Source organism: Strigops habroptila, chromosome 1 (genome assembly GCF_004027225.2).
Source record: "Strigops habroptila isolate Jane chromosome 1, bStrHab1.2.pri, whole genome shotgun sequence".
In the NCBI taxonomy this organism is placed as follows: domain Eukaryota; kingdom Metazoa; phylum Chordata; class Aves; order Psittaciformes; family Psittacidae; genus Strigops; species Strigops habroptila.
This window is the reverse complement of record NC_044277.2, coordinates 104,074,538-104,087,875: the sequence shown is the minus strand read 5'-3', so window position 1 is coordinate 104,087,875 and position 13,338 is coordinate 104,074,538.

Here is a 13,338-nt window from a genome sequence, read left to right as displayed (position 1 = left end):
TCTTCCATTTCCCTCTCCAATTTGTCATTCGTGTCTGCTGTTTCTGTAACCCATCCTAAAAAATAGTTCACAACTGTACAATTTAATGAACATCCAGACAACCATCTAGAAACTTCTACTCTAAATAATTCTATTTGTTCAAAGGCCTGAGATCTACTAGCAGTATACCTGATCTTTGTATTGTTTTTTCCAAGGAGAATATGTGAAATTCAATAGTAGTTGTGTTTCCTATCTTACCATACATAGTTGAGAAACTGAAGAGAAATTATATTCTTCTGGCTAAGAGGATAAGAATTAGGAGACATAACTGTTCTCAAAGTACTCCCTCCGTAAATCTGGGTTTATTGCTTGAGGTCTTCATTTGTTACACACAGTACGTTGAGAAAATCCTTACCCCCTACTTGTGTCTATTTCATCTATTTAGATTAAAAGCACTTGTGGCCAGGCACAGTTTCTTGCTGGCAATTATGTATCTCTACAAACAAGGACAGCTGACCTCTCTTAGAATTCCTAGGCAACTCCAAAGTGAAACAAAAAAAGTCCCCATCATCTCTTGGGGATTTAGCAGAGAACTGCTAGGGGAAGCTATCAAAAGCTGTGTTTCTAAAATGTGAGTTTTTGAAGTGCGATAAACTTGATTTCAATAAATGATGAAAACAAATGAGAAAATAAATATTCTAATTGATCTATATAGAAACCAAGAGCTGTGCAGTTACTTGTAAATTTACTCCTTATTTCAGCATGAAACCCCCCTGTTTAATTAAAAAGCTCAAGATTATTTTAGGGCCTATTAAAAAACCCTATGCAAATGGCATGACCTTTATGTTAATAATTTTAGTGAAGGATTAGCAGGCAATTAGATGAATGACTGGAGGAAACCATCACACTTCGAAAATGTCAAGCTCTGAAAGAAGTATACTGCCAAAAGAAAATGGTGAAAATGTAAGGTAAATACTGCAAAAATCTGTCCTGGATAGACGTTGTGCTGAACAAGGAGATAGCATAACATTCTATCCAAGTTTTAAGATGCCCCCTGGTGTTATAAACCTCAGCTATTTATTTCTGTTGAGACATTGTGCATGGTCAGAGCAGGACAGTATTGACAGAAGATAAGAAAGTGTAAAAGGTAAATGGAAGCTACAGAAGCCCACACACCTGCAGAAGAGGGATTGGTAGCCATGCCATTTAGGATCTAACTGCCATTTACAATAAGCAGAATTAGAAGTAAGCTTCTCTGTTTTAGGTAACATTTTCAGTGGGAGGACTTAGAGAGGCTTTGGAGAGCCACAGAGAGAGGAGTCTCCTTCTTTGCTCAGATGTTTCCTTTATAGCTCTGTGAGGGTTACAGGACCCCAAAACTGCCTTTGCAGCAATGTGTCTCCAGTCACCACAAGCAATAATATACCCTGTCAGAAGAATCTACAGCAATACAGGGAAGAACCCTACAGCAATTTCTACTTACTTGGGGCTGCTGAGAAGAGGCAGCAGAAGCAAAGGAAGAGACAGGAGAAAAGGAACTATTTCAGCAAAGAGGAAGGGAGGAATAGAAGGTGCTGAGCCAATGAGGGAGGCCTTAGAGAGCAAGGCCTTTTGTTCCTATTACTGGATCAAAAATCACTGCTCCAAAGAAACAGTGCTCTAATAATAATGCCTGCTTCCCTTTCTTTCAGAGACACTAGTGGTTGCACAGGCTGAAGGCGAGTACAGCCTGTGTGCCTTGATGTTTGCGTGGACTCCAGAACCATGAGGAGAGTCTTTGTGTCCCAAGTAGCAGTGCTCAGACTACTAGCACACACTTTTACAAGAGCCCTAGTTTTCAGGTAGAACTTTATGTAAGGTATCACTTGTTAGAAAAATGCTAAGTAGTAGTATCGTGAAAAGGTAAGAAGAGAGAAAAGTGGAAATAAAATATTTTCAAGATCTGAGATTAGGCTGGTTGTCTTAAGAAGTATTTAGAAGAGTCAGGCTTTTCTTGGAATAGTCTTGTCAAGGAAGAGAAGAAAATTGTAATTAGGATACATAAACTAGAATTCTGTTCTTGCCTCCAAATTGGTATGGCTGTTCTCCAAACTGAAGTGCTGGCTCTAGATGCTAGCCAGTGGTTCCCTGGGGTTGGTTATCTGGACTTCTCTGGAAATAAAATCATATAAACCATGTGGACTTAAAAATGTATAGACAAGAGGAAAATCAAATGCAAGTGGTTCTGAGAGTTTGGGGGATTTCCTGCACTATAACATGGCTATTTCTAACTGGATGTTTAGTATTTGCAGCTTTGTTTTAGAGGATCTTCACATGGCAAGACAAAAGATGTTTGCTGCTTCATTCAAGTAGACAAAGTATTATTAGCTATTTTCAATACTAAATAAATACCAATTCTCTACCCTTTTGTATGTCCTAGTGATGGAAAGAAGGCTATATAATTTTGTATCATTTAGAGAAAATGCTGATGGTTTAGCCAGGTATCTGGTTTTAATGTCTACATATTTTGGAGATTTATTACTTAAGAAAGTTTTTGTTCTCTGGAGGGTTAGAGAAGTGAGGACAGGGAAATGAGGAAATGAGGGCAAATCCCTTTGAACAGATTGCTATTGACTGTAATAAAATTTGCAGCACTTCATTATACAAAAATCTGTTGTAAAATAAAGAATCTTAGTGGTGTTCTTAGAGCCTTTGTGGCCAAAAGAAATAAGGTAAAAATTTCGGTGCTCACTGTAATGAAAGCCTCCAGCTCTTGTGGTGAGAGGAATAAAACCGTGAAGATTTGGCACCTACGTAAAGTGATGGCTCATCCTACAAGACTCTAATTAAAAAGATAATCTAAAAAAGAGGAGACAAAGTGGAATATCTTCTAGTGGTTTTTAATAAAGCCATTCTTCTGATTTTACAGAGACCAACTGCTGGTTTTGTTGGTGCTCAGGCTGGTAGTAATGAGTATAGGTCCCAAATATGTCTTCTGGCACTGCACCAAAATACGTTATCCATTCTCCTAAACGCAAGCTTATGCTGTACCTTAGTATGGAACCAAGTTATCTGAGAGTTGCAAAGTAACACCAGATGGGGATTGTAGGTTGGCTGGAATTTGCGGTCTCTCTTGTCTTGCCACATGTTTCACCACTTGGAAGCTTCTAAGTTATATTTTATAATTGTCTCCTTGGCTCAACATTCCCTTTCTTTCATTTTCTGGTTTGGTGCAATTCTGCGTGTTTTCACTAGGTGGGTCCCCACAACAGTACACGGGGTAAGCAATTTGTTGAACAGCCTGAACACATTTAGGTAAATGTCTCTCCCCCTCGGTTTTATTACCACTTTCTTTGGCAGAAGTTCACTGCACTGCATGTTTCAATGTACAGTTTAGTCATTTAATTAATATTTTTAATGTCCTGTAGAAAGCTGGTCTAACCCAATAGTGGGTATATAAAAGCTAGACATATGTAGCTCTTAAGCCCTTTGGGATGCCCTCTCCACCTGAGTCTGTATATGATTCTTGCCTGGTGCAGCACCCATGTGTCACACCAACCTGGGAGAAAACTTAAGAAAGCAACAGGGCAGCTCTTCACCCTGCTAATTTTTATAGTTAAAACTATATGGTCTTTGAAAAGTCATAGTGCTCTGCATGAGGAGGCATGTAGCTTATTTACTGTCTCAGGTTGTGTCTTCACCCTGCAAAGAAAGAGGATGAATTAACCTGCAAAGAGATCTATACTGTCATGTCCAGGCTCTTTCTGACATTCAAGAAATGTACACTTACAGCTATCCCTCTTCATAGTGTAGCCTGTAGCATTGATTTAACTTTAGCATGGATAACTCTTACTTCTGGGGAGCTTATTTAAAGGTAACTTTTCAATGCCCACTTCTTATATCTTGGCACCTACACAAAGAAAATCAAACCTACCAATTTCAATTACTGAGGTGTTTTTTTTTTTTTTCCTTCTTCTTTTGTTTCCTCTTTTATCCAGGCTCATTAAGTGAATCTATTTCATCTGCTTGTTTGTCATGGTAAGACAATTAATGTGGCAGTCTAGCAAGAAGTGCAAATTTTGATTGAACTAAAGGTTTTGTTTCATGTCATTTGTGCTTAGAGGGCAAAGAAAGGTTTAGAAAATTCTTTATGTATTGCAAAGATAAGATGAAAACTAAAATAGATTGTTTTCTTGCTTAGTAACCAATTTACATTAAACAAAACTGATAATTATTATTGAATATATTTAAACTCAGAAAATCTTGATCTGTCAAATAATTAATGCAAGACAAGAGAAACGCTGTCACATTACACAGAGGCATGGTAGTTTTTCATGTCAGAGATCTGGCTCAAAATTCGTCCTCAGGAGAGATTATAACATCTGATTTCCTGGTTTTAGCCAGTAGTTAAAAAGAATTTTCTGTGGTTTACCCAAACCAGTTTTGATGGTCTCCTTGTCTTCATTTTGATGGAAATTGGAATTGGAAAACTGGAAAAAAAATGGTTTCTATATTGTTTTAGTTTACTTATGTCTCTAAGTGATGGTTATGATATAGTTCTCTCTTCATTATCAACCTCGTATCAGTTACAATCTCCATTCTCAGCTCTGGGCCAAATCTACATTTAGGCTTAGTGTAGACGCTATAGGAATCGAGGGCAATGAAGAATAGTGAGAAATTCCAAGAAAATCTTGATTCAGATTTGGAAAGTTCTCGTGTGTCTGATTCCAGAGAGTTAATCTGGGTAGAGAGAATCTCTGGATTAGAGCTCTCTTGGATTAGAGTCACCCTTCTGCATCCCTGGGCAGTTACACAAAGTGTAGTGGGAGTGCTCATCCTTTCTCCTTCCTGAGTTACAAACCACAAAGCCAGACATACTATATGAGGTTGGTCTGCTCACGCTTGTCTGGCACCATCATTTCCTCTGGGAAAATGGCAAAAGCAAATAGCAACTTGCCTGTTTGCATGTAGGCGTGATCCTCCTGAGAACGTATAATTTGGCACCATGTGCAAGTGAAGTTCAAACATCCGCAAGCTATGAGTTGTTGACAACATTTCTCAGAATAGACATATAAACTACTTAAAGCAGGGTCGGTGTTGCCTTATCTCAGTATCACCTTCAAAAACTGTAATGGTTCCCAAGTCACTACTAAGTCACCCCGATTGGGGAAATATGCTTACAGCAGAGGGTGTTAACCTCTTAACCTTTGCATCTGCCCCCTTGTCTGCAGAGGGAGGGTAACTACACTTACCAGCCTCATCAGGACTCTCGGAGATGCAAAGGACACTTAAATTTCTGTGTGCATTGATGACTGCTTAAGCGTTGCTGCCCCATAGTGGCTGTGTTTACAATAAAGGCAATGGTGAACATTCCAAATAACCGCAGTTTCTCAGATTTTTAGCTGTGCAAAATGGGCATCACATTTAGACTGGTTCCCTGTTCCCTGCGCAGAATTAAAATGCAATCAAGCATAGCTGGTGGTATCACACTATATTATTAGTGATGGGCCTGTCTCTCCCCTATAGGAGGTAGTATAGAAGTGCCAAGTATCACTATTGTAATAAAATCAGAGGGAGGTAAATATACCATAGAAATATTCCAAGGCCATTTGAGTTCGGCAAGTGAACCTTGCCTACAACACATTAAAACTGAGAGCTGTTAATAAAGAGGATTAAAGTGGTAGGCATCCTCTGGGCTATAGCAGGATGTAGGAAGTGCCTGCGAATGCAGTGTTCAATAGGACTCCAAGGCAAAGCTCAACTGTAACTTTGAGTCTGCACAGAGGGAGAAGAGAAAGCAGTTCAGGATCATGTTACTCATCTGATTGCAAAGGGCTCTGTTTTCAGCGCAGCCCCCGGGGCTTTACCTGATCTATCCAAATAGAAGATGTCTGCTCTTCCCACCCTGCAATCATTCATACATAAACAATTCTAAATACTTTTTTGGCTGTTCTGCCAGCTTCAGCTCTTCTTGCTTATTCAGAGCCTGCTCTCCTGCCAAAACAACAAACAGCTCGTGTGGGTTGTGGTTGGGGGCAGAGGCAGGCAACAGCGGTCTGCTCATTTCCTTTGTTTTTCACATTTCTCTTTGGCCTTTCTTTGGGTAAGAGCCAAGGGATGGATCATTGCTGGTTCCATCATGATGCAGAAGGAACAGACATCACTTTTCAGACAATGACAGCTTTATGAAGCTTAGTAGTCCTAGCCAAAGTCTTGATGCTATCATCAGACATTTCTTTCTTCCCAGTCCCTGCAGGTGACTGCAGCTGGCAGCAGATCTTTTGACAGTCACATTCTGTATGTTATCTCTGTTGGACCAAGCCTTTAAATAATTGGACAGGAAGATCTGGGAAACAGATATGCTATTTGAAGGCATAAATAACATCATGCTGAGTGCTGCAGAAAGCCTTTATTTGATTTAGTTCGATTTGGTTCAAATGTGGTCATCTGGTTTGGCTTCCAACCAGGATTCTGTAGATGTATGCTCAATTTCTTCTTAGACCACCAACTGTCATATACAAATCACTTCTCACTGTGCCTCCATTCCTCAGCTCATCAGTGGGAATAAGAAGATGTATTTGACTTACGGGAAAGGGAGATAAGGAGTGATGGGAAGTAAGTTTGTGACGCTGACTGATTTTCTGGTAATAGAGGTCCATATAAATAACTGAAACACAGGACTGAAATAGTGAGAGTAGTTGTTACTAACAGCAGAGAAATGTGGAGAGCATTGCTGGTACAGTGCCATCAAATCATGTCATATAACAGTGAAACCCTTCCCTATGAAGAAAACCAGACCATGCAAAGTAAAACCAATTTAAGCTTTTTAAATTAAAGTGGAACTTAGGTTTTTGAGTACTCTGCCTGGCAAAGTCACCATGATGGTGGCTTAGACTAGATATAAGGAAGGTATTTTTTACAATGAGGGTGGTAAAATACTTGCACAGTTTGCCCAGAGGGATAGTGGATGCCACATCCCTGGTAACATTCAAGGTCAGGCTGGATGGGGCTCTGAGCAACATGATCTAGTTGAAGATGAACTTGCTCATTGCTGAGGGGTTCGACTAGGTGATCTTAAAAGGTCCCTTCCAACACAGACCATTCTATGATTCTGTGATTTAAAGAAGTTTAGTTCTTCACTTTGCTAATTGCCACTTGTGATGATTACGCAGAGTTTCATTTTAGGTCACAAAGTATTTTTGATAGTAATCAACTCACATTTTAATATGCAGGTATTAGCCAAAGGCTATTTCTTTGCTTCCAACACACCAGAAGTATTTAGCTAAAAAAAAAAACCCCAACAAAACAAATCTCTACAATGTACGTGCACATTCCTGTTTGCCTTTTATTCCCCCACCCTTTTTCACAGAGGGGCAATTTCATCTGCCTGGCCTTTTCTGGAATGCAGTCTGGGAGGCGACTTCATTTTTGCTGTGCAAAGACGAACGGCTCAATCCTAGCAGTGACAGCATCCTGCCAGCTAGTGCTGCTACCAGCATACCGCCAATAGCCACCAGTCTGAGGACTGGCAGTTCCCTAACAGCTATGGATCAGAGACAGCAAAGAAGCATTAGATGGTTTGACCTATGGCATTTTAGGATATTTTCTTGCTTCCCAGAAGTCTGGGAAGCTCTGGATTCCCTGACATCTGGCTGAGCCAGGGAGATAGATTAACCGAAGGACTGTTTTGTCTTGGGTGAGGCCTTCTGGGCAGCCAGATGTTTTATTTCTTATATTGCAGAAAAGGTTGCTTTAAATCTGTGTGTTCTAGGGATGAAGGGTTGAAATTGAGAGGGTAAGCTGCAAGATATTTTTTTCCTTCACACAGCAGTCTTCACTAGCCAACATTGTTGGCAAAAGCAGGCAGAAGAGAGAAATTCCCTTAGACTAATGGTACACATGTTGCCTGTCATGCAAAGTTTAAGCCAGAAGGTTCTAGTCATATATGGTGATATGGGCCTGGTTTTAAGATGATTTAGCTGCCTGTTCCTAGCTGCTACAGGTTGCTTTTGGAGCACTATAATATGCTGAACTGTTCTGAAAGTCAGGATCTAAAAATCTAATGCTGTAGCTGGACTAAAAGTACCATGCTTTTTTGTGCACAGTGAGCTCTGCTGACTTCAGTGGGTTTCTCCATAGACAAAAGCATTCACCTGGAATTAAATTTTTATCTGTTTGCAGATAATATAGATCATTGGTGTCCTACATGCTGTCCAGGAGAGAGCCTGAACAAAACCAGGAGAAACTGTAATGTCAGTGATATTTGTGTAAACCACACGACATGTGCTTTCTTAGATCATCCTTTTATAATGCAATATGCCTGTAACAGAGTTCTTACTCTCTTTCACATTTGAAAGTAGAAAAATTATTGTGTGCTTTCTGCAGTATAGCCATTCCTGCCAAAGCTGACTCAGAACAGAAGGAAAAGACAGCTTTGCTCTTCCAGCTATGGCTTTTAAAAACATTTTTGTCTGATTCTGTTTGGCTCCCAGAGAATGTTTCATGGATATGTAGGATATTATATTATTACTGCATTGTATCTGTGTTAAACCCTTTATCATTCCACAGCCCTTTGATATAAAGAAGACTTACAAGTCCAGGGTTACAAACGATAAAACAATAGCACAGAACTTAACCCCCCTAAGATTTCTCTTGGGCAAAACTCCCATATGGGAGGACTCTGTTGCTTTCTTTGTTCTTGCCTCAGACCGCTAATCTCAGGGATGGTGAATGAGCCATATGGGATCGGGTCCCTGCTGGGGATAGGGGGCAAGGGGATCATAGAATCATAAAATCGTGGAATGGTTTGGGTTGGAAAGGACCTTAAGATCATCTAGTTCCAACCCCCCTGCCATGGGCAGGGACACCTCGCACTAGACCAGGTTGCTCAAAGCCCTGTCCAACCTGGCCTTGAACACTGCAATAGACATCGTCTAACTGCCTGTAAGAAAATTCCCAGAGGATATGTCAGATATTCTGCTAGTTTGATTTCATCCTGACTGGAAGATAGAGAATGTGGCCCAATAGCAGATACATCGTACAATTTGGGTTACCAAGGCATTTGTGTGTAAGTCTTGACCTGTCTTTGTTTTCTTACGCAAGAAACAATGAACAAAAAATATAATTGTTAAGTGTATTAATAAGTTAATGATAAACTTGCTTAACAATGATGGCTTTCAGATTGCCATTAGGGGGGCATTTAAGCTAATACAGAGGTCTCAGTATTCTTATTCCAGGTTCCTTGCACACCTGTTTGTCTGTACTGATCAATTTCTTGAGGTTTTCCTCACAGGTGCTAAGAGGTGGAAACTTTACTCTTTAATAGCATGTATGCATGCGTTGTGTGGCCAGGGTAAAGTCCATACTGCTAAAAGAAACTCGGGTATCTCAGGTTTCCAGGTTTATATATAGATTTTTTCTGATGCAACAAAATGAAAAACAAACTCATAAAGCATGTGGACCCATCCCAAACTGCAGATGAACACACTTTAAACCCCAAGACAATGTAAACAGAAAAGTGTTTGCTGCATTCAGGCTTCTGTCCTGGATCTACCCAGACAGTTCCAAACTCTTTTTGGTTTTCCTGTCAAGTTTTTGGATCTAATTAAATCCACCTGCATCTCACTAATGTATTACCTGAGATATGTGACATTAGAGAACCTCACCAGTATAAGCTGAGGTGTAATTTAGACTGCCAGCTTAAAAAATAGTACTGTAGTGATGACCCTAAATCTGTAACCCCTCCATTACTTCACTGCTTGCCAAGGAGACTTGGACTAAAACTTGCTACGCAAGTGTTGCTTTTCACCCCAGGAACTCGTGCTGTCTGCCTGGGGCTCAAAGCTTGCAGCTCAGTGGTAGATCTCCTTTATGACTTGTGGGAGTCCCACAAGTGGTGTGCAATGCGTATGCCAGGAGTTTGCCACTTACCCACCAAGTAATAGATTCATGATGCTGAATGGAGTGCTGTATTCGTATGTCAGACATGTAGAATCTGCTTTGCCACTAGAGAAGGTTTAGGGAGAAAAAATACTGAAGAATACAAGAATTTCAATAATGGAGAAAATGACAAAAAGATACAAGATGGGTTACTAACATTGTGTTTGGCAATAAAGCCCTTTCATACCTGCTCCAGCATCTCATCCAGTAAGAGGCTGACAGATTGATTAGTTTCTCTTATCTATATCAGACTTGGTTCACCTAGAAAACTTTAGAGCTACATCTTTAATGTTCTAGGATAAAGAGGTTACTCGGAGTCTCCTGGAACTGCTGTTTCAGCCTAAAGTCTCCTGGAACCGTCTGTTTCAGCAGACTGTCTTGTCACCTACAGCTTTCCCTTTCATATCTCTTATGGTAGGACACTCAGACTCATGTTAATGAAGGAGATCAGATCATTTCTGTATGCTCTGTACTCTCTTTAAAATGCCTGATTAATTTTTCTGTTGTACACTTTGATTAGAACACATTCCTGGCTTCAATTTTGAATTGTTTTGTTGGGTTTTTTTTCCTTTATAGGTCCCTTCAGACAGGGTGTCAAATGTAGCAAATCATAACTTATAAATATATAATGTGCAATTCATTAATAAGAAATAAATATTATAATTCCATTTGAAAGTGCACCTTAAATTAGCTTATTTTTAGCAATCTAAATACAATACTAGAAGATAAATGGATGGCAAAACTGGGAATTGGTGTTTCTAGAAAGACAGTTTCAGGAACTCTGAGTTACAAGGGCCTTTTTCCTCCTGAACCCCTCACACCTCTGCTTAGCAAAGAGGTAGGAGAGTTTAGCCACTAGCTATGTTGAACATACAATGTAAGTATTCTTTGGGTTTGTGTGCAGGGTTGTGTATAGGAGTGTACAGACCTTGTACCTTTACACCTCTGTGTAACCTTCTTCAGGTGTTCTTACCTCTGTAAGACTTTGAACTTGGTACAGAATAAACGAGGTCTCAGCACAGTATGATGACCTCTAATACAGTCCTCCTTGCATTAAAACTGCCAGTGTCTGACAAAACAGTACAAAGTCCAGGCAGTCTGTTGAAGGCTGAACTTGACTGTTCTGATACAACTTTCTTCTATCTTATCAAAAGTCTCCCAGTGAGCCAGGTGAGTCCAGGCTACTTCTTGGTCTCTGGCCCCTTGACTCAGTTTTTGTCTTCAGGCTGCATGAATCAGTTTGCTATTCTCTGTCTACTGTTTTCTAATTTTCTGCTATCTTTCTCTGGTCATTTTTATCTGTGACTACATGTTAGGAATATTTTGGTTTGCAATACTCTGACATGCCTTAATCTCAGAATAAAACCTTTCTCTCTCACATTTCCCTCATTCTGTCTCTGAACATAGCCACAAAAATTTTGATTGCTGTGTGCACTTTGCCTGGCCATTTTGGGTTCTCTGCCACCTCATTTCCTATGCACAAAATCAGATTAAACTTGTTTGCTGTTTCCCCACTTACCATTTCTACATCCTCAAAATGATGATTGTATATTAAATAGCAATTGCATCTTCACAGGGATAGTCACCAATGTGGTAGGCACCAGTCACCTGAGAAAAGTGGGTTGTAGATTTGACGTTTATTACATCTCTCTGATGAGAGAAGTGTTAGAATTACAGTTTAAGACCATTATGGACAGTTCACCCAGACTTAAGCGAGGCTGGTGGGTGCATGTTGAATGCCAGCCTGGGACTTCTTCATACGTTTAGCTCCAGTTGTATTTCTCATGTGTGGCTAGTGGCTCATTTTGCTGAAAGGCCTCTCTGGTCAACTTACTTTCCAGCTGACCTCATAAGATTAAAATAAGCGTCTGAAAAATCAATTAAAAAAGAACTGAAATGCGCTTCTATTATATATTAACATGTGTCCTTGTAAAGAAGGGCTGTGATCTGGGTATGCAAAGGCTAATAATTGACCAAGTTGTCGTGCCATAATATTTGTTCTATTTATTTTCTTTGCAGAAAGCATGCAAACACTTCAGAGGGACACTGAGAAAACTATCTGCAGAATACTCATACCAAGTTTAAATAGGCACATTTAAAAATGTTCAGCAATGATTATCAATGTTTATCACCAAGGGCTACAAAACTCTTCTAACAAAAGAGAAAATGTAGATTTTATAGGTTAATGGTAATGCATGAAAAATAGGTTTACTTTGGCTCACTCTAAGACTACAAAATCCCCTGAAGATCTGATGTGATAAAGGCACATGAAAAGACTGGTTTGTGGTTTGGTGTTATTCACAAGAGACAAATTCAGTGTTTGATTTCAGGAAGTTTCTGGGGGCTCCATGAGGTGCTCAGCATTTACACAACTGTGTCTGCAAACCACTACAAAACTGAAGCTTAATCATGACATTTGACTTGGGGGAGGAGGTGTTTTGGGGGAGCAAAGAGGACAATGCATTACTGTGTCAATACTAGTAGCAGAGGGCATGGAGCCTGTAATTCTCATGTCCAGCGGCAGCTGAGAACTGATTTGGCCTCCACCCTTGTTTGCCTCCCTTAACTTGTGTGAGATTTTTTTGTTATTCACTGATTGTACTACTTTTCCTCCAATTAGAATTGCCTTATGCCCTGGAAGTATTTAACTTCCACAGATTTCATACCACAGGACTCTTTTTTCCTCTTAAAATGCTCTGAGTTATTACAAAAATATTTACTTTCATTACAGTAGTCTTTACCAGGCTAATTGATATTTGGCTGAGAAGTCATTTTGATTGCTACGCTCATGGTGGTGCCATACCTTCTTTGGCTTCTAGGAGACGCCAGGTCCTCTGAAAGAGTCTCATAATGTTCAGAACTATCATCTCACAGTCTGTAGGACTATGGCAAAATGAGTCCTTCTTCCCCTTTCCCAGTGAATTTTGGGAGAACACACCTTTCCTTCTGGGCAAGCACATATATTCTGGCAAAATGTCAGAGGATTTGGAGCATTTGAATAGTTAACTTCTATCGATGTTATTGTAAAGGAATAATGGTCTTTCACCCAAATGAGTAAATTCTTTAATTTCAGTCTGTAACTCAAAATAAGCATGATAGATGAGCTAATCAATGGCGTTTTCAATTTCAGCTTTTTAGCTTGAGAGCACCAAGATTTTAGAGTTACATTTTTTTCCTCTAAATAAGATGTAAGCTGAGGGCTACATTTGAACAACATAATGGCAGGGCAGGCTCGGTTGTGGTATCCAACTGTGAATCCGACACTAACCTTTTGGTAGTCACAACTTGTTGGGCCTAATTCTGAGATTACATTCTGTGTGGGAACATATTCCAATCACCTGTTATTACCCATATCATATTGTATATATTCCCTGTCATGAATATATTGCTGCTAGTTTATTATTTGCCCCTGTTTCTCATTGAAAATCCATTCCAGAGCTT